We start from the raw sequence: 22,132 nt of genomic DNA, 5'->3' as shown, positions 1-22,132 counted from the left end.
TCTCCTGTAAAGAGTTATTATGTATATATACTTTCTTGTATACTTTATTTCTGCTAAACCTATGTAGAAACATTGGTATACATATAAACATGCATATTTTACAATATTAATGTACAAATACCCAACTGACAAAAAAGTAAGAAAGATAAAATAGTGAGGAATATCGTTTGAAGTATAAATGACTAACTTTTAATGTAATTTCACAATTTCCAACGTTACACCGTGTTGAACCAGACTCCATGAATAATTGGTCCGAACATGCCCAAGTTATCATTAATGGCGATCAAGAGTACTAAAAGGTTTGACCTGTGGTCGGATGTTAAACAACCAATCAATCAAATTAATTCGCAGGACAACATTCACCTGAAAACACTGCAGAAGGAACCAAATGATTACTATGAGCGAAAAGATCGATTCTTGTGAAATATACGGGGAAATTATAAGATATGTAAATTATTTTTTTATGAATAATAACACAAAAGGTAAATTGTTATAATTCTTCTTATGATATTACCCACACGTGAACACGTGTTATCTTTGTAGGTATCATTTACAGGTTGAGACAGTGACGTCAGTCAGCGGTATCATTGTTCTTGTAAGTTTTTGTATTAAGCATGGTAAAATCTAACCTTCGAATTACTATTAATTCCGATGTTCCGTATCATAACCTCTAAGTAAGCATTATCATTATCCTCGAACAAACAATTCCGCATTTTGTCTCCCACATATATTGTCTTAAATCAATACTTAATAAAATGTTGGATGGGCTCGATTTTCTTAGAGATCCGTTCACAGGGAAAACTAGTATGGATTTAAAGTGAAGTGTGAACAGATATAAACAAGACTCTAAATAAATGGTTTTGTCTTGAAAATTAGTTCCTTCTGTCGATTGAAGTGTTTTGTGAATGTTTTACGAGCTTGTAGTTTCGAAAACCTTGTTGAAGTAAAACCAAATTGATAATTAATAATAATGAATAAAAAATTATTCATTTTATCGTAAAATTTAGTAATAAGCTTGCCATTATTAATATCAGAACTGAGATCAAGACACGCGCATCACTTGGGTTGATATTTTCATCCAGGTGGAATTGTTGTCCCTTTGACAAACTTATCATCGTTATATGTTGATTATTATCATTATTATCAAACAGTTTCAAATTTTGGACGGCTAATGGAAATTTTAAAAAATTTGCATTCCTCCAGAAAGGTGTGTTATCTATTGACTTGTATTTTACATAGTTTGGTTAAGAGTTGATAAAGGCCATTTTTGTTTTTAAAAAGCAATTTCTTCACTTTTCAAAAACATTAAAAATATAATTTTTTAAAGCACACTTTCTCGGCTTTATATTGGCTATTTTTGATGAACATACACACATATCATGAATTTACAATCATGTATATATTAAGGTTAAATGAGTTTTAATAATTCACAGAGAAACTGTAATTTAATCCTACAGTTTTAAGTAGTGAAATTGGCAGTAAAAGCAACAAATGCAAAAGCATATAACATAAATCAAACAGTTAATACTGTTGAGAGAAACAAGAAAGACTCCACATCAAAGGTAAAATCCATGGAAAACAAAACGAAGATAATCCTTTGAAATCAAACTAAAAGTAAACATTTCCTGAATTTTTTTCTTCTAGTACGTTGATGACAAAGAGCACAAGAATATTAATTTAAAAAAAAAACTGTGACTTATAAATTAGTACAACAGTAATCGTACGTGTGTCCTTCTGTTCGACTATTATCCAATTCTCCTGACCTTCTTTCAAACATCTGCGTATTTTGAGGGAGATATACGACCAGACATACCAACATAACTCTAGTTATGGGGATTATTAAAAAAAGATAAAAAGTGAAGTTTTGCCTGAGGGATTTTCCTAAATGTTACTAAATACTTTATTTCCCCCTTCCCCGTGTGATGCGAAAGAAAAGTAAATGACAAAGGAAATTCATTTAGGAACAAATTTGACTTTTATTTGTTTTTTGAGTTCAGAATGGTCCAATTTTATCCATCGCAGAATACTTAAAAAGTGCTTAAAAAGTAAATGACCTTATTATTTAAAACCAAAAAACAATGATAAAATAAATGTAAAATACAAAAGTACCACTCTCATAATGTTGCGAATTTCGATATGCTCTACACGTATTTCAAGGTGTAATCTCCCATTGAATACAAATGACGATTTTAATCTAAAAAATTATTACCAAGAAGTTCTAAAATCCAAAAGTATAGAAATAGAAAGCAAATTCGAGAACTTCTACCTTGTGCTATCCAAGAGATTAAGTCATGGTGTTTCATGAATTTGAAATATGTATTACTGCAAATAAAGTATATATAAATGATTTGTGGTCAGACAAATCTGACTACTGGGTTGGTGAATAGCCTCGGGACCTTGGGTCCACCAGCAGTGGCATCGATCCAGTGGTTATAAAATTCGAAAGTACTAATCATATAAAATTGCAAATATTCTGTACACGTGTTTCAAGGAGTACAGTACCTGTATGGGATAAACTTCCCATTTTATGGGGTATGTGGTAATGGAGCATTGGAAATGGGGTAATGGGGAATGGGGCATGGGGGATGGGTCAATGGGGAATGTGGCATGGGGAATGGGATAAATGAATAGGGCAGTGGGAATTGGGCGAGGGAATAGTTTTGATGGGTCAATTAAACAAATTGTTCTGCCTTTTTCCGCTAGCAATGTACCTATCATAATTCTATGACAGCAATTAAAACAATTTTTAAACAAGCTTGTTTTAGACTAGTTTTTAATTATTACAGGTGTTGCAGATTTTTGGCTAAAATATGAGTGTCGCAACCACCAACTGGATAAAAATATTACCAGTTTCAATATTGTTAACAATAATTTGGGACCATTATTGAAATTAAAATTGTTCGCACCTTTACAATCTGAAGAAATGTGTTATTTTTGAGAAATTTGATTGAAATAAATGTATCACAGCCACACATGATGCTTATTTGGACAATTTTAACATTTTAAACAATACTATAAGACCATTAAGGATATTTCAAGTATATGCAAGCATTCAATTTGCAAATAATATCTCATTTTCAAGAATTTGGTCTGAAATATATGTATCAAAGCCATCAACATAATAATGATATATACAATTTGAACATTTTTACAATTATTTTAGACTAACAGGTATATTAAAAAAGCAAATTCACTTAGCAAAAATATGTCATTTTGCAGATTTTTGACTGAAATATGAGTGTCGCAACCACCAACTGGATAAAAAAATTGCCAGTTTTAATATTTGTAACAATAATTTGGGACCATTATTGAAATTAAAATTGTTCGCACCCTTACAATCTGAAGAAATATATTATTTTTGAGAAATTTGATTGAAAAACATGTATCAATTTTCACATTTTAAAACAATTATATAGGACCATTAGGGTAATTTTATGTGTTCGCACTCATTTACATTGTAATATACAAAAATATCTCATTTTCAAGAATGTAGTTTGAAATATATGTATAACAACAATCAACAAAAATCTTATCTGGACAATTTTAACATTTTTAAAAATAATTTTAGAAATCAAATTCATTCACAATTTATACATGTATCTATAGTTTTAAGAATATTTTGCATGATTATTTCTCATGCAGCTCGGAGTGGCGATAATACATGTAAACAATGCAAATATCGCGAGATTTCGATAATTCCCGAGTTCGCCGTCGAGATTCTAAAATCAATATTGAATGCACAACAATTTCTACATCCTAATGCATTATATGTGTTTGATAAAATATTTACTCTTTTTTTCCTTTCGGAATGGGAAAAGGCATTGGACAACGGGAAATAAGTCGATGCAATGAGGATGGAGCAATGGGGAATGGGGCTATAGGGAATAGGGTATGGGACAATGGGGAATGAGCAATGGGGGATGGGGCAATGGGGAATGGGGCATGGGGCAAGCGGGATGTTTATACCATACAGGGACTGTAACCTCTCATCAGCAGCATTGAAATCAAATATAAATTAATAAAGATCTTTTCGCTCAAAAACAAATCATGTGTATATGTTTTGTTTTATGTTTGTTTTGTGTTTTTTGTTCACAATGACAATTAAAGAACATAGCAATAAAAAAAATCGTTGAACCACATACAAACTCTACTTGTCGTCAGTTGTGAGAAATTTAAGGTGTTATAATATCCAAAGCGGAAGATGTATACGTCAAAGGGAAACTTTTCAAGACCTGCCAGTTCGTAGGGATATTAAGGAAGTAAACAATATCGATTATCACAAAATCAATTATCAATTATTTCCTGGTTAACGAAAGCTATTATATATAGTCAAATTGGCCTAGTGGCAGGGATTGCAAATAAAGAACACTCTATGTAAAAAGAATAATTTTTGCCACCTCTGAAAAATTCAATTAGTTTCATAGACTTTCAATTGTTTGCAAAATTACAACTACTATTGTCTAACTAAGTTCGTGTCGTTCCTGCCTATACTTCATATGATGAGTGCCCAAACTAATGAGATTTTGTCATAAATGAGATATTTTCAACCGAATCAAAGATGAAAATATTTCATTAGCGTGTCACATTCTCAGACAAGCTTCTCATTTTAAATAAAACGACGGCGAACAATTATCAGTTGATCGCCATTTTATGATAAAATCTGTATATTGACAGAATATCTACATTTTACCCAAACATCTCAAATGCTTCAGCAAAACTACAGTAAGTGCAAGAAGTGTAAAAGATGACGCCAAGATAAAATGAGGGCCTGTCACCTGAGACACACTTTGCAATTTCAGTCATAAAAAGAAAATATTAACACAGGAGCTTACTACAACTATCAAATGTGCAGACCATCTAGTATGTAACTAGTCGAGTTGCATATTTGACAGTGGAAGCAAGTCCTTGTCCATGAACATTCAAGTGATCTGTCCTTTCTACTTTGGTGATAAACTCTTGATCAAACCTTCCACGTAAGTGATCCCATAATTGTAATCGAAGTAAATATATATTAATAAATACCTTTGTACAATTTTGTGATATAAAATGTTGTCAAACTGTCCTTGTTAAATAACACTATAACAATAAAGTTGAAAAAAAAATACTGTGTGTCCGTTACACCCTTAATTTCGTGCATTATAAATCTGTGATAATTGGTTTGCACTCATATGTGGTATTTTTGATACATAATGGACTGAGGGGTTTCTTAACGCCCTTTGCTATCATTTGTGGTCTCTCATGGACAGTGTAAAGCATCGAAGCGTTCACACAGTCCCTAGGCAAAGTCATACAATGTACCTGTAAATGAAGGTCATGGTGTTTTCGGGGAAATTAGTTCTAGAATTCTAGTAGTCTTTCTGAAATTTACATAGAATGTACCACATAATTTAGTATTGTCTCATATGGTAAAACAAGGGTTATGTGATAAATTAAAACAGTCATGGTGTAAGAAAGTTTTTGATACTGCTAAATGTTTGAATTTTAGAACAGTTAAATGTAGTCATAATTTAAAAAATATATATATTTTATTGATCGGCCTTTTGACCCAAGAAAAAGTTTTTGTAAGTATAGTTGTTTGCATCACAAATTGTCTGATAACGCTTCATTCAAAAAAACATTTATTGGACATTTGTATTAAATGTAAAAAACATGTCTTTTTGATGTCTTATTCTGTGTGTGGTAGATTTTATTGTTAATCTGTATATATTATACTCCCTTGCTTGAAAACCAGGATGTTTATGGCGATCGTGCTGTCCGTCCGTTTGTGCGTCTTCAGTTTTCATGCTAGTAACTTATTTCCATTCATTTAATTACCATTGCATCAAGACATCCCTAAAGTCATTCATTTTGCGAAACAAAATTAGAGGCATTCTAACATAGAAAAAGCGGTAGCCATTCATTCATACACAAAAAAAAGTTCATTGCCAAAACTGAGGTACAGTACTTAACAACTCAAACTGCCCTAACACTTTTTAACAGTATGTACTACATTGTATCAATTAACAGGTATGAATGTATAACTTCTGTTATCAACAGGAGACTGGTAGTAAGACACCAACTTAAGAAACATATTTTTTACCTGGATTTGGTTAGGGAGGTGGTCATTTCTAAAAAGTTTCTGATTTTTTTATCCCCGGGATATTTTTTATCTCCAATGTACTTTTGCATAAAAACTGGATCCACCTGATACCAAAAATTATAAGGTCCCTGATCTTCCAAAATTGTAGAGCCATTTATACAACGTACCCCTGTCTTGATCAGAGCATTCACCAAGATTATTCATTTCTACAGAAACGGATAAAAATATTCTCTAGGGAACGATTTACGTATATTCAAAATAAAACAAAGTGACTTAAGGTAGATCATAAATAGTTTTAGTAGATAAATTTGCCTAGTTTTTTTTTTCTTAAAGATGGCATTAAATGAACATACTTTAGAATTTTAATCTTACTGAACCTAATTTTGAGATACTTGAGTCTTCTTAAAGCTAACATTTTACTATATATATATTATATGGCTTTTTAAGGGAATTTTCAATATTTCGCAAACTTCTAAATGGTGGTAGATAACATTTCTTATAACTTTATATGAAGAATACTTAGTTGACATTCTTGCATATTCAAAACGAAAATGTGCGTTACCAAACGTTCTTTGCAATATTAAATAAACTAAAATTTCAAATGGACCTTTTTCCTTCCAATTATCTACCTTTGAAAGATTTTCCCGCGATTTATCTCCCCTTGAAAGAAGCTATTTTACAAAAAAGTTTTTAATTTTACCATTCTAATTTTCACTTAATTTCAAACACTATTAGTTTATAGAAAACGTATATGTCTGTATGATTTCGCAAGATGACAGAAAAGAATGCTCCGTGTATTAGGTATGATCTACCTCAAGTACTAAAGGATTATAGACTATAACACCGAGACAAGAAAGAAATGTTTGTTTGTTTGTTGGGCTAGGGTTCTGAGCACTATGCAGTCGCCTTTTACGACAAGCTTAGCGCTGCTGCAGGGGCAGAGAGAAATGTAGCAAAAATATGACTTCTTGTCGTTACTTTGACAAAGAGACAGCAAAATATTTTAAATCACATTTTACAAAAAGATCAAGAATCAAGAAGTTAGCATTTCAAAGACATGCACAGACGATAGAACAGAAAAACCAGATTGTATATTAATAGTTGAATAAATGAAAGTATATACAAGGCAAGTGATATATGTAGATCGTTCTAACTGTAAAAAAAGTTGTATGGCTTGATTGACAATTCTTCATTAGAGATGTCTTTTTAATGAGAATTACCAAAAATAAGTTCTTATCATTCTTGAGTTGCTGCATCGTGTGATTAAAAAAATAATTACCCCCTCCCATTGCCATTTAAACGAAACTAAATAATATAGATAAATAATTGAATCCCCCCCACCCAACCCCCTTACTACAAAATAAGTCAAACAACACTTATCCCATTTTTTCATCACAGAAAAAAAAACTGTCTCCCCTATATTTTGACCTACCCCCGCATCACAGGTAGAAAAAACAGACCCCCTACATTTTGACCTGCCCGGCCCTACCCCATACCAATTGAAAAATGATACGTCCCTGAATTGTGAAAGCCAAATGTCTAAAAATACGATCTGGGTTACATGAACTATCTGAGATTGTGAATAACTTCAAATCATTCAGTAGTTAAATATTTTTTAGATTAAATGACCGAGAAAACATCAACATCCAATCGGTTTAAAACAATAATCCTGGAAAACAAACGGTACGCAAGCTTGTTTGGAAAGCTTATACTTGTATTATGGATATTATATCAAGTTGTATGACTATTTAACCCAGCGTTAGCACGAGTAAAACTAAAATTTATCGTATTGCCATATCGCAATTGCATGTTCCTTGTCAACTCTTGTATTCATATATTTCCCACACTTGCAACATGCAAGTTCAAATACACATTTACATTTAGTGAACAACTAAGTAGATATTTCTAAAATTCCAGGAGGCGCTTTGCATTCTCTGCGCGATCCTAGCTGTATTTTCTTGTAAACGGCCAAACATCCATTGATTGTTTCCTTGGTTAAATATACAAATTGAAATTAGCTAACCGATTCAAATGCAACGTAAACTTTATACAGAGAAATTATAATACCAGTAAAACAAGATTACCTTCTTCTCGAGCAAACACGGGATTGTTCGTCTGTTCGGGAACAACAAACAACGAAAAGAAATATGTACAATCGCATTGAACGAACAACAATTTTGAAATTTTAATTTGATAAGGAAATTTTTCCTTGTACTTGGCTAAGCAAATTAATTGCACACTACAATTATGTACGGAAATAGTACATTGTATGTTTATCTATTGTTCAATAAATAAGGCTTTTGGTTATGTTGTCGGCTTGAATTCTTACCATACATGATATGATTGGATTCCCGCACTCTTGCAAAAAGTGATTTTTTAACTAGTTTGGTAAAACACAATGCGTAAAATCAATAAATGACGATCATTGGACTATCCGAAATGCTTACAAATACATACGCGCTTATATCTAGAATCATCAAACGGGCCGTTATTCACAGCATGCAAGACGATACATTTAAAATGGTGAAGGTTTGGCGTTACATTTTTAAAATTATTTTAACGGCACCAGTAAGTATTAAGAGTAACCAGCAAAAGAAAGGCAACATAAATTATATTTGGACGACCATAAACATTATAGGCTACGAATTCTTCAAAATGGACAAAGAGCAGCATTATATTTCTTGGATGCTCAAACGTTTCCTATATTTCATTTCATCCTCGCAAGATGAGTTCATTCTATTCTTTTTAATTAGAATTGGCTCAATTGAGTACTTAATTTAGTCCACAAATGAGTTCACGTTTGTAAAATGTAAGTGGCGCAAACTCAACACTGGTACAAATAAGTTGTGGCGCAAAAGGACGCAAATTTGTCATAAACGGATATTGCCATTAAAAAAGAAAAAAAAAACATGTACATGTACTTTTCTGTTTTGTATATGTATCAAGTTAATCATTATATCAGTATTTATTTCTAGTCAGTATTAATATTCTTCATTGGACGGGTTTCCTCCTGGATGAATCACATTTACTAAGAGTTTAAAGTTCCAAGAATATCTTGTTATTAATAATGGCATCGGATGGCTGTAATGGCTCTAGGCGCTGCCTCGGGACATTACATCCATCAGAGGCCATTATCAATACCTTGGGCATGTTACAGGACCAATATAGAAAAGGCTGTACATTAACACTATAATACCAGTTTAAATGTATATATCCAAAAGTATCGCTAGGTTCACATAAACATGAACGCATAATCCATAATACACATATGCATATAAATCATCAATCTTGAAAGCCGTTGGCGCATGCATAAACCATAGTCGTTTAAACTATTGACGCATAAACCATAAAATCATTGACATGCAAATTACAGGGAAAACATAAAATATACGAAAGTCACAATATTAAACCTCAAACAAACCTAAAAACAACAAATAACATAAAATAACCAAAATAATACGTACAAAATAACAACTAGTGCTTCACTAAAACTAGTAGCATAGACCAGGTAGGGTAAACTTCCCCTGCTTTTGTAACACCCACCAAGTGCATCATTAAAATTGAAGGCCTGGGTAGACGAAAGAGGGAAGAAAAACTATGATATGTTGAACACATCGATTTTCATTTCTCTCCTTCCCTTAGGACAGTACTATTTGTTGGATGGTAAACTTATTTTGTAAAGGGAGTATAGTAAAGTGAGAGGTAAAGAATAGAGTTTATTTCGAATGACTGTGATGAACTCAAAGAGGTTTCTGTACGAAAGGAAGAAGACCATCTATGGAGACATCATGTATCTGACATATGTATGTAATTAAGGTATAGTTGCGATGGCCATGATTCCTTATCTATCTTGGGTATGTTTTCTAGGTACATGTGTGTATTTAACAACAATTTAGAATTTCGCTTAATTGTAGAATATTATGTCTATCTTATGAGAAGCTTTCATCTTTATTATTCTTCAATAGTTGAGAAAAAATTATCACCAAATCACTACTTTTAGTGATGATGGCCTTGTTTTTCAACCGATGAAAGATTTTAAACGATCAGTTTGTGCAAAATACCTTTCAAAACAAATATGCAAAGCTTCATTAAATGTTGTTGCACAGTTTCTGAGAAAAATTTTGAAATTGTAGACGTGAAAAAAAACGAAAATAAATCTGTTTCAAGGGCGACAGATCATTTTTAAATTTTGGCATAGGTCGGTCTCCTGATAGTGATCAATATTAATCTTCATCATAATTTTTGCATAAAAACTGTATTTTTCAATTGATGAACAAATTTTAAAAGGCCAGTTTGTGAATGATATCCGACCAAACAATTACGACAAACTTTAATAACATTTTGTTACATGGTTTCAGAGAAGATATTCAAAGTTGTAAACGTGAAAAAACTACTACAAAATATGTTCCAATGTCCATAACTCCTACATCAGGCGATAAATCATTTCGAAAATTTCAGCATAGATCCATTTTCTCATGATGGACAATAAAACCTTGTCAGAATTTTGCAAGGTTTTGACCTCTATTTTATTTATAGTAACAGTGGTCAAGTTTTGAAGATTCAAACAATTTTAATCAGTTTGCGAGGACATCCTAAGAAACCACTACACCCAGTTTCATTTAGATTGAAAATGCAGTTTCAGAAGGAAAATTGTTTGAAGAAAGTTACCGACTACAGATAACGACGGGCGCAAAGTGATGCCAATACCTCACATGGCCTGTAGACCAGCTGAGCTTAAAACAATTTCAAATCATCTTCCAAATATACCGAAGGTTGTTTTTGAAATACTGGAATACAGTGGTTGACGCGTTTTCCAACAAACGGTCGGTATTCCAATGGGAGCAAATTGTGCTCCTCTAATAGCCGACCAATTCCTTCACTCTTATGAGGCTGACTTTTAGCTGATCACAGAGGAAAGCTAAACGTCGTTTAGCCAGAACATTTGATCTCAGTTTCCACTATTTAAATGATGTATTATCGTTAATCTTTCCTAGTTCTAAGGATTTGATACATCGCATCTACCCCAAAGAACTTGAGATAAAAGATACGACAGACACCGTTAAATCAGTCTCATAATTTAACCTACACTTAGAGATCGATGGCAAAGAAAAACTATTGACCAAGCTATACAACACACGCGATGATTTTCCATTCCGTATAGTCAATCTTCATTTCATCTGTTGCAATATTCCTTCAGTATCTGCGTATGGAGTTTTCATATCACACTCATATGTTATGCCGTAACTACGCAGATTATTTGTATCGCGCTAGACTTTCTGGAAAAGGCTTATATTGCTATAAGATTGAAGTCATCACTACAAACGTTTTATGGTCGTCATCATGAACCCGTGGATTGTTCCGGAGTATCCATCTGCACCATAGGAACCAATTGTTCAACGTCTCATAGTATTCCTGAAGTTTCCTCTTTTGTCGACCTCGGACTTGACTTTTAATGGGCAATACGGCGGGTGTTTCTACGAAAGCACAGGACGCCTACCCTTACGGTGCACCTGGTCAATGCTCCCAGTTTTTAGTAGAGTCCGAGTTCATTTACTTTTGTTGCTTTATACTTATTATTTTGGTTATTTTATATTCATAGTTGTGTATGTCTGTTTTTCCCGTTTGATCTGTCCCATGATTATATTCTTTTGATTTCCGCTAAAATCTTGGTTTCTTTGATTACTATTTTAAATGAAACCAGTTACACTCCTTGGGATGCTTACGTTTCCAATTTTAGCGTTCGTGTATCGTGCGTTTACACATCGCTTTGCGCGTTTAAACGCACGATAAACGCACGATAGAAGCGTTCGTTTATTTTTGTATTCTGATTATTTCCTTGATTTAACTGTTCCTTTTATAATTTTTGCTATCATTAATTTATATAATTTCATTAATTTTGTTTTCTACTTTTTTTCTGACTTCATTATATGTCAATATTATTATTTCTCATCGTTCGTCTATCGTGATAGGAGCGTTCGTTTAAACGCACGTTAGAAGCGTTCGTGTATCGTGCATTTGTTGAGCCTTTGGCGTGCGTTTGTGTATCGTGCGTGCGGAAAACCTTAACGTCTCGAGGAGCGTATCAAACTTACCAGCCGTTTTGAATTAGGTCACTTATTGTACGGAACACAACATATTTTTGACAATGGTAATGGCAATCCATTGATTGATATAATAGTTTGTTTCGCAAATTAAAATCCGCGATTTGTATAAACGAAAAAGAACCTACATCAACGAGCACGCTTCAAAAGCAAAGAATGCAATGGCCAGAAATGACACCAAGACTGCGTACAACATCCCATGACAGCTGGCAGGTAGAAAGACCAACACATCAAAACCAGTGGTAGACAACAATGGCAATAAGATAACAAACCTAGATCGACCATTTTTAAATGGAGAAGTTATACCAGATGCTCCTGATCTACCTACCTGGGGAAGATCTTAATGTTGATACTGATACATCCAATAGAATACAAAGGAAGGGGTAAATGTTAAATGCTAGGGTTACCCAATTCCATCACCTGGGGCACACACACCATTTGCTCTGTGAGCAGAACGCCTTTAGCACCGCCAGAGTTCGGAGTACTATTTAGTTGCCTTTTACGACAAGCTTAGCACTGCTGCGAGTGTATTCTTTTGACACCCGCCCCGGGGCCCTAAGGCATCTTGAAAGAGTTGTTTGACATCTAGAAAACAGTAGAAATCCCTGAGGAGTGGAGTTTTGGTAACATCATTAAGCTTCAAAATAAGGGCGACCTGAACAACTGCCAAAACAGGAGAGAAATTCAGCTACGCTTCCAAGAAACATCCTAGCAAGAGTTATCATTGAGCAGTCCGTAGAATAGCAATTATCCTTCTACATCACCTTCGTGGACTTTGACATAGTTTACAGGAATACACTTTATATGTACTACTACACTATGGAATCTCTGTCAAATAGTAAAGATTATTTAAGGACTCTACAAAAACACCAAATGCCAAGTCATCAACACTTCCACACTCTCACCATCTTTTAATGTGCATACAGCAGTACGCCAAGGTTGTCGCCCGTCACCCCTGATCTTCTGAGTAGTCATGGACTGGATTATGGGAACATTGCTGTCACTACCAAGAGGAATCCAATGGTCATTCACTATAAAGACTTTTTGTATCGCGCTAGAATTCTAACAAATACGCTTCTGGAACAGGGTTTTGTTGCCACAAGATGGAAGTCATCACTACAGAAATGTTATGGTCGTAATCATGAACATGAGGATCGTTATGGTGTATCCATCTGCGCCGTGAAAACTGATTTATTCAACGTGTCATAGTTTTTCTTTGCTTGTTTATCTACCCCGGACTTGACTTTTTATAAGCATCTGTTTAGGTGTTTCTAGAAAAGCATAGGACGCTTACCCTACTGGTGCACCTGGTCCATGCTTCCAGTTTTTAGTGGAGTCCGAGTTGCTCATTTGCTTTTGTTACTTTGTATGTATGATATTAGTTACTTAATGTTCTTTATTATGTATGTCTGGTTTCCATGCCTGGTATTTGTCCCTGGATTACATTCTTTTGATTACCGCTATAACCTCGGTTCCATTGATTATTCCTCTACTGTGTGTAAATAAGTACGCAATCATCTGGCACTATTTGGTCATCGTTGAGCGACAGTGAGAAATTCAATGCTGAAAACCCGAATGTTAATGTCATATTTTAATGCGATAACACTGATTTTACAAATTTAAATCTCAAGACATGACTTCATGTGAACACTTCAAGATTAAAGGTTTTGACATGTGGTCAAGAAAAGAGGGAGGGATTTTAAAATGTTTGTCCTTACGGAGAATATTCATCCTTTCCTTAAATCCTTTTTGATAGTTTTCGAGTGTGTTCTATTGTTTTACTTATTAAAAGAAGTGAATATAATGTGGTTCCTGATCGCAATATTAAGTATGTTACACATACAACAATACGTAAAGGTGTAACTATGGCTAGTAGCTAATTGGAAAAAAAAACTGAATGTTTAAAATTGGGGTGGGGTGGGGGGGGGACATTTCTTTTTACCCATTCATTGAAAAAAAAATGCTCACACTATTTAACATTCTCATGATTAGTCGACCCCACCCCTTTGTGCCTAAGAAATTTGTAATGTACTTTTCTAAAACTAAAAAATAAAGCAAAAACAAATAAAAAACAAAAAACAAACAAAAAACATTCACTATGTATACAGTAATGTACTTGTCTAGTTATTTAGTTTTTCAAAGACAAGATACACACCACTAATTCAACCAATGGGCGTTTGGAACGTCAAAAACAGAAATTATTCCTCCTGTTCTTCATAGTTCTCATTTTATTTAAAAAAAAAACAAACTAAAACTGTTTATGAATTTTATAAGTGCATTTTTCTTCTTGTGCTGTAAATTGATTACAGGGTCTTGCTCCCATGATCAAATTGTGGAATCAATAAGTCCCAGTGCGACTGATCTCGATTAATAATGAAACCCTATCTTGTAAAAAAAAACTGGGATTTCCCGTGCTATATAAATAGACCCTTCACCTCAGGTAGGTCATTTGATTATCTTCATTTTAGTCACCTTCTCTATCTCATCTGCGGGTAAAAAACTATATAAAATGTTTGTAAGATATATTTTTTTTTGCTCAAATTAATGTGTATACCGACGTTTAATTGACGTTGGAACGAGTGGTTTCCAATATATAGCGCTCGGAAGTACATGTAATTAAGAGAACGGAATTCCAACCTCTTACTAAAGTTGACTAACTTGTATAAGTAATTATGGTCTATTATATACCAAACTTGGTGAATATCCGACACCTATGATTTTCCAGCCTTTATTGGTTCCTTTGATGTTTGCAGAGAACTCTATAGCTGCTCTTTTAATACCCCGCCGTTAATAAAAAACCTTAATTTTCGGGAAGTAAATCTATCTTTGACTTGTAATTTCCGCGTTCTATAAAAAGATAATATATATTTCGGGAACCAGTCGCTTTCACAAAGTACATGACTGTTCACCAAGTAGTCGTTTAGCAGAGGTGTACAAACTTATAGTAATCTGAAAGATGAATGAATCGATCATCAGATGTCTAACTTCATTTTCTTTATTCAGTGTAGGGTAAAAACTGTGTGTCCTCTAATATGACTAATTAGGTGATTAAGTAGTTTCTGCACTTGTCTACTTTCACCATGACGTACTTTCACTTTAATTACCGTTCTTTTTAAGGCAATGCCAATGGTAGTCTGGGATTGCTTTGCCGTCCAACGGTAAAGCAATCTCGGACATTTTGTTAAAGAATGCACATCACAATGAAACCCCTCCAGCACCACTCGTGCTATGAGCCTTTAAATAGTTGATGTCAGTAGCTGAGTATATATTTGGGAATCGGAAATAGAACACCTGTAAGCGCGGTCTTTCTTTTTATCGACAAGTTTTGAAAAGAATCCACAAAACGCGACCGAAACCGCATAAACACATAAATATTCTGACCTCACAAAATTAATTTGCCAGCAATCCCCCTCCTCAGAATCAAATGGTCGTCCCTCAAAGTATTGCCACACATGGACAGTATGTTGCGGAAACCTTTCGTACAAAGCGTACATAAAAAAATGCTATGCAAACCAGAGGGAAAAGTAGCCAAGCATCTCCCCACCATAGAGCAAAATAAATCCCAAGGCTAACATGTAGTCTAAAATTAAAGTTTAGTTTAAACATATTTATAATTTTGCTCAAGAATACAAGCAAGGGGATTGGACTCAAGTTATGACAACATTATGGAGGTCCTCTCACACATAAACAATCATGATTACAAAGAATGCATACATGTAATGACGGCAATTAAATATATATATACAAGGGTCTGAAAAATTCCCAACGATGTTAGAACTGTCAAGTTTGCGAAGCAAATTTTTCTCGTTCCCTCCGCGGGACTCGAACTCGTACCGCTGTGACATCTATGGCAACACCGCCTGCACTAAGTACATCGTGTACTAAGTTACAGTCCTAGATTAATCCTACGAGGAGGAATCACCCGGCCAGCGAAAGCTATATTTTATCTGGCCGAGTGGTCTAGGGCGCTGGACTTAGTGCAGGCGGTGTTGCCATAGATGGGAATTTTTTCAGACCTTTCTATAAGTTTACGTTATCTTCCCTGTATCAATTTGATCCGATGGAGCAGTGTAGAGAATAGAGTCGTCACATTCTGAGACGTTGTATATATATATATACTAAAAATAACAATAGAAAATGAAAAGGTAATGCAAATTAACATCTAACTTAAATCAAGGAAATGGAGTAAAGGGGGGGGGGGGGGTCTGGCAGAAGGGCGGCTGGGAGTAACGTGAGAGATAGTCATTTAATCATTTCATACATACATGCAGTATTATCCAAACGTTTTAGTTCATTTGATAAAATGATGAACACAATCAAAAATATCCGTGTTTTCATCGCGTATGTGAGGCTTTCATCACCAGCCAACAGAAATTCAATCGTTACGTTAAAACCGCCTAACCGTGCCAACAGAGAATTTCTATGTTCATTATACAAATTGCATTCCATAAAAAAAGAATGTAATAACTGCAAGAAGAGGTTGGCACTACATTTATACGATTTAAGTCAGCATTTAGGGAACTGCACGTTTCTTTGCCTGGTATATATAATATAACTTTCCTTTCACCAAAATTGAAGTACTCAGAGGATTTTTCCCGTTGTCCTTTAATGATTCTTTTGAAAATGCTTATGTTTCTTTCATTTCTTGTCTCTAAATTTAGCTGATTCCAGTCTCTTACTGTGAATAGAAAAAATGACCTTTCGTTACTAGTTAATCTGAAGTGGGGAATGGTATAAGGCTAAAAACCACTAATTCCACTTCCCATAGGCTTCTATGCTAATTTCACAATATTCAATGGCTTCTCTGGACTTTACCTTAACTTTAACCTGCAGAGGACTATATATCAGCATGATTCTACATGTGTCAGCTCACAATCCTCAGAATGGCATGTGAGGTTAGCAGACTTGCAGTGCAGTACTGGTCACCGGAAGTGAAGTGTCTACAAATAGCATGGGAAATCCCAGTGTTTTCACAAGATAGGGGTATATTTAGAAATCATTATGGAGATTAGGCTTCAAATCACAAGAAGCAAAATGCACCTATAAAATGTACAGAAATGTTTTTCCTTTCAGAAACTGTTAATTTTTTTTAAATGAGATGAGAACTTTTTCACAGCACTATAAGGAACAGGGGTAATTTCTGCGTAGGACTATATTTGCGTACGTTCCAAATGCTCATTGGTTGAATTGGTGGTCTGTAACCTATAATCCGCACTGTTGCGAAAATTATACGACGAAATATGGTTATTGAGTGGGGGCATAATATCGCTTAGTATAGTGGACACAGTTGGTTATGAATAGAGTAAAACATGTTAAGACGTTTGAATCGTCTTATATCTTCCAATAACTCCCAACCTATTTCATAGTAAATCGATTCCCTTCCGGCAAAAATAATTAATCCTGTTACAATTCGCCCAGCTTCAAGTTGCAATTTTTCTAAATTGTTTTAAGATCAAAATCACACCCGTCCCAGAGATCTGAAGCATATATTCCATGACTAGACGAATGAAAGTTAGATAAATTTTAGCTAAATATTTTCTACAAAGAACATATTTAAGTTTTCTAAGAATGGATATTTTTTTGCCAGCAGATTACATAATTTTGTCTAAATAGGTTAAAAACGTCCCGTTCGAATCAAACGTTATACCTAGGTGTTTATGAGACGAAAAAAATTCAATGGGTTGGTTTCGAAAAAATAAATCAATGCCTTTCGTAATGTTGTGTTTAGCAATGATTGAAGCCTTGGTTTTCTGGGAATGTATTAATCATTTTTCGGACTACGTTGTGATATTCTCTAGGTCTAAATTCATTACATCTTCTATTGTACATGTAGAATACGATAGTGCGGAGTATGATAGCGATGTGTCATCCGCAAAAAGTCTGGCAAAACTGATGAGATCATCAGCTATATCATTAACATAAACAAAAAAAAAAGCGGAGGACCAAGAACGGAGCCTTGTGCTACTCCAGCATTTGTTTGTTTCAAAGGAGATTTTGAATTGGCCAATGACACTTTGCTCTCTGTTCGCTAGGTAGCTTTTGAACTAGTTCTTCAAATTGTCGCTTACTCCATATGCTTTAAGTTTTGTCAGTAAACCTGTATATATGCCAAACTCGGCCGAAAGCTTTAGATACATCACAGAAAACAAAAGAAGATATATTTTTTCTTCGATAAAACCTGTTTGATATCTATAGAGTAAGTTATTGAACAACAAATGATTAAACATGTGCTTAAATACAACCCCTTCAAAAACCTAGCCGACAGATGATATAAGTAAAATTAAAGCACTATATAGCAATATGAACTCCCATGTAAAAATCAAAGACTGAAGTCTTCAAAGTCGGTAATCGTCAAATATTCATTGGTGTCACTGATTTTGGCGTAATTACTTTAAACATCCGAAATGATACAAATGCGATATGCTCTAAAATCAGGAGACTTCCTCCCTTGGTATTATTGCGTACTCTATCGGAACCGTTATGACCCAAATGGCTATATACAGATGTCCAGATAATATATGACATGTATATAATCAGTTGTAACGAACGGTTGTGTTTGAATCGGAAACTGGATAATATTGCATAAATTCAATACTAACTCATTTTATCTTTCAATGTAAACTCGTTCTAATTCATGCAAAAAACACGCATACTAGACATGGTGTATGATATGTTTTTAAAAAGGTGCGCTGTACCCCATACTAAAATGTCTTTCTTTTAAAAATGAGTATTCTTCAAGCGTTTTTAAACTCTTCGGGCGTTGCCGGGCACTTCTTAGTAGGACACTGACTAAGTACCGATTTGACCAAGTGCCGAATTGACATTCCATTTTTTTAACGCATGGAACCGAAACCTGAGCCGAGGTCATAAGCATTCGACATAATATGGGCAAGTTAGTGTTGTCATTCGTGATAGATCCATCTGATACAAAATTTACATACTGTCATTACAGGTTTGTGGAGCTGCGTGTTATTTGTCTGTTTCTGCTTTTATGTTTTAGCTTTTCTTTCTACAGTTCCACCCTCCATATTTGCGGCGGATCCAGGATTTGTGTTCGGGGGAGGGAGAGGGGGCGTTAATTAAATTAAATGCCATGCAAAGCAAGGCAAAACAATATTATGGGGTGAAACTTGTGGTAAAAAAAAAATCCTACTAGGGGTCGAGCCTGATGAAATGATTTTATTTATATTTAAGCAGCAAGCGAAATCAAGGTTTTTATTTAAAAATCTGTCTTGTTAAATAATGGAATTTTTTTTCAATATTAGGATACTATAAACTTGAAATAAAATGTTTCCAAAATCCCAACCCCATACCCTCCTTTGCCTTTTTCACAAAATGGTCGATAACTTTATAGCACTTCAAAATACTTTACATTTTGTGCCCTTAAGAGCATCTCTAGCAACAACCTTTTTAGTTTTGGCTGGTCAGATCAATATGTACAGATACCGGAAATATTACAGTTCTCTGTGGATGGTGGGAATACTTTACACTTATCATGTGACATTAACAGAATTCAGACGTAACTGATAGCAATTGGAACTACTCAGCCATTTCTGATACACTAAAGAATAAATAGTTTTTCTTTTGTGCAACTATAAAGGCTGAGGAGTTTTGATTGAACTGACACTGCGAATTTCAAACAAGAAACAATTGCCTTTCCTATCTTAGAAAAGCTATGTTTGGATTTGAATAATATAATCGGAGTTATAATTTTTACCAAGGCAGTTAGTTTCTTGACAATCATCAGTGGAACAGCGAAGATACATGTGCATACATCCACGTGTTTCCAGAACTTTTCAAATACATCAAATTCACTTCTTTTAATAAGTAAAACAAAAAAAGAGAAAGACTCGAGAACTAATAGAAAAGATAAATTTATTTTTAGTGCTATGTAATCTTAACAAATGGTCAGGAAATTTGGACAGCTCATGCGGGATATTTCATCAAACTTCAGCAGACGTTTATGTCAGTCTTTTACATGCTCAGATCGAAATGAACTTAAAATAAAACCTTTTAAGTAGCTATTTTAAGATATATATTGGACATAGTATTATTGCATCCCATACTCTGCCTGTTGAAAAATATCAGAGTGTGTGAATGTATTCGTTTCCTACCACACATGAACGTTCTAACATGTAAACAAAACATTGCATCTCATGGACTTTTTCATCACATAGGCAAACAGCCGAAAACTTCCAATAACGATATTCTTTCTTTCGGATCAGATCAGCTATGAAGTCAGCCTCACAAGAGTGAAGGAATAGGTCATCAAGTAGAGGAGCATGATTTTTTTCCCATTGGAATGCCAACCGTTTGTTGAAAAAAATATGTCCACCACACTGGACAAATATGTTGTCGATTGAAAATTCCAGCATTTTGTAAACATCTTCTGTATATTTGGGAGATGATTTGGAATTATTTTTTACAAAGTATGAGGAATCTCTACCACGAACTATATATTTGTATCTAAGTGTACCATTTTTTTTTTGAAAAACACTGATTTATAATGTTTTCAAGTCAGAATTTTAACTGAGTATGGGGAATAGAAGTATACAGTCTTGAAAAATTTTGGATGCAATGGGTGAAGTATAGGAATATGAAATAATTGGTATGGATTTGTCTTTGAAATATGGGGGAATTTCGTTGGTAACATTTTTGTGATGGAGGATTATAGCCAAATCAATTGCATCTATATCTTTGATGACAAATAAATTCATCACAAATATTTTTATATTGGCTTAAAAGGTTTCCTATACTTTTGATGTTGTCATTGCATCTGTAAGGTATTTCATTAACCAGTCTGCGTATCCAGTACACCTCTCTTTCCCTATGATTCTTTTTACTTAGAATGGGACTGTTTGTAGAATGGTAAATTTTTTTTTCTAAAATACGAACTTTCATAGAGAGGATTGAATGATCTTGTTGATTAAAATGTTGCTAAACTGTCGGGAATTAGGTGATATTAATACCCAAACAATGACCGCTCATTCTTTTGTTTAATCGTTCTTGTATTTCACCGATATATACTGAACCACATAAGTTGCATTCTAATCAGTATATTAAGTTTGTTGATGTGCAACTTAAGTCATCATGACTTCTTGTATGGAAGGTTTTGTTTGTAAGGAAACTAAAGAAGTAAGAGTCAGTTATAAGAATGTTGCATATTTTGCAATTTTGATACCACATTTTGATATAGTACAATGTGGCTTGTCATTGTTGTAGTCAAATATATCATTTAAAGTGATGGAACATGGTTTGATTATTTGGAAATAGTCAAAATTTTGCACTGGAATAGATGGTCTATAGATTGAATGTTTGATTGGGTAATTTTTTGTTGGAATGGTCGGGGCACTATCCATACAAGATGTGAGCATGCTAAGATTCACATCTGGGAACACCACAGTCTTACAAGACAACAGTGTGTCTGATCTGCTGTCAGGTTGGGAGTTTTTTATACTGGACAAAGCCCGAGCCAGTTTTTCTTTCATTGCTCTTGTTAAAACCATTAATTTTAAAATTGTGTTACTGAATTGATGATACCCTCTTGGACAAAGTCCACCAGCAGCGGTATCGTCCCAGTGGTGTGAAATAGTAATTAAGGGAACCAAGGTTATAGTTGTAATCTAAAGAGTGTAAACTAAAGGTATTACTCAATTTTTCTGCCAAGTATTGTTTGGAAGGGTCTTAATTTATTCTAGACATAAACTGTGATTTGTAACAGTACAGAAAGAGGTCTGCTATGGGTGGTGCACAATTAGTCCCATGGGAATTCCAATAACCTGTTCTACTCTTAACTAAGGTTACCTGTTATTTATCTGTAATAGTGACTTCATAACAAAGAAAAGTAAATATATTATTTTTGATTTCTTATTAACCTTTGTCATGCTGTGCCTACATTTATCTGGGCTTTACCTTGTTTCCCCTTCATTGATTCTAGCAGTGTTTACCTTAG

General features: G+C 34.2%; 1 pseudogene across 1 annotated transcript in view; it reads left to right on the top strand.

Annotated features, from left to right (window-relative positions):
* Positions 1-19,021: 19,021 nt before the first annotated feature.
* Positions 19,022-22,132, top strand: part of LOC148604506 (uncharacterized) — a 35,778-nt pseudogene continuing 32,667 nt past the window's right edge. Inside the window, exon 1 of the transcript XR_015916212.1 lies at positions 19,022-19,132. The product of XR_015916212.1 is annotated as an uncharacterized LOC148604506 (transcript). The remainder of the gene's footprint in view (positions 19,133-22,132) is intronic.

The sequence above is a fragment of the Perna viridis genome, chromosome 10 (assembly GCF_037379345.1).
Source record: "Perna viridis isolate PV_CMFRI_1.1 ecotype Kerala chromosome 10, ASM3737934v1, whole genome shotgun sequence".
Taxonomy (NCBI): domain Eukaryota; kingdom Metazoa; phylum Mollusca; class Bivalvia; order Mytilida; family Mytilidae; genus Perna; species Perna viridis.
This window is presented reverse-complemented; position numbering and strand designations above follow the sequence as displayed.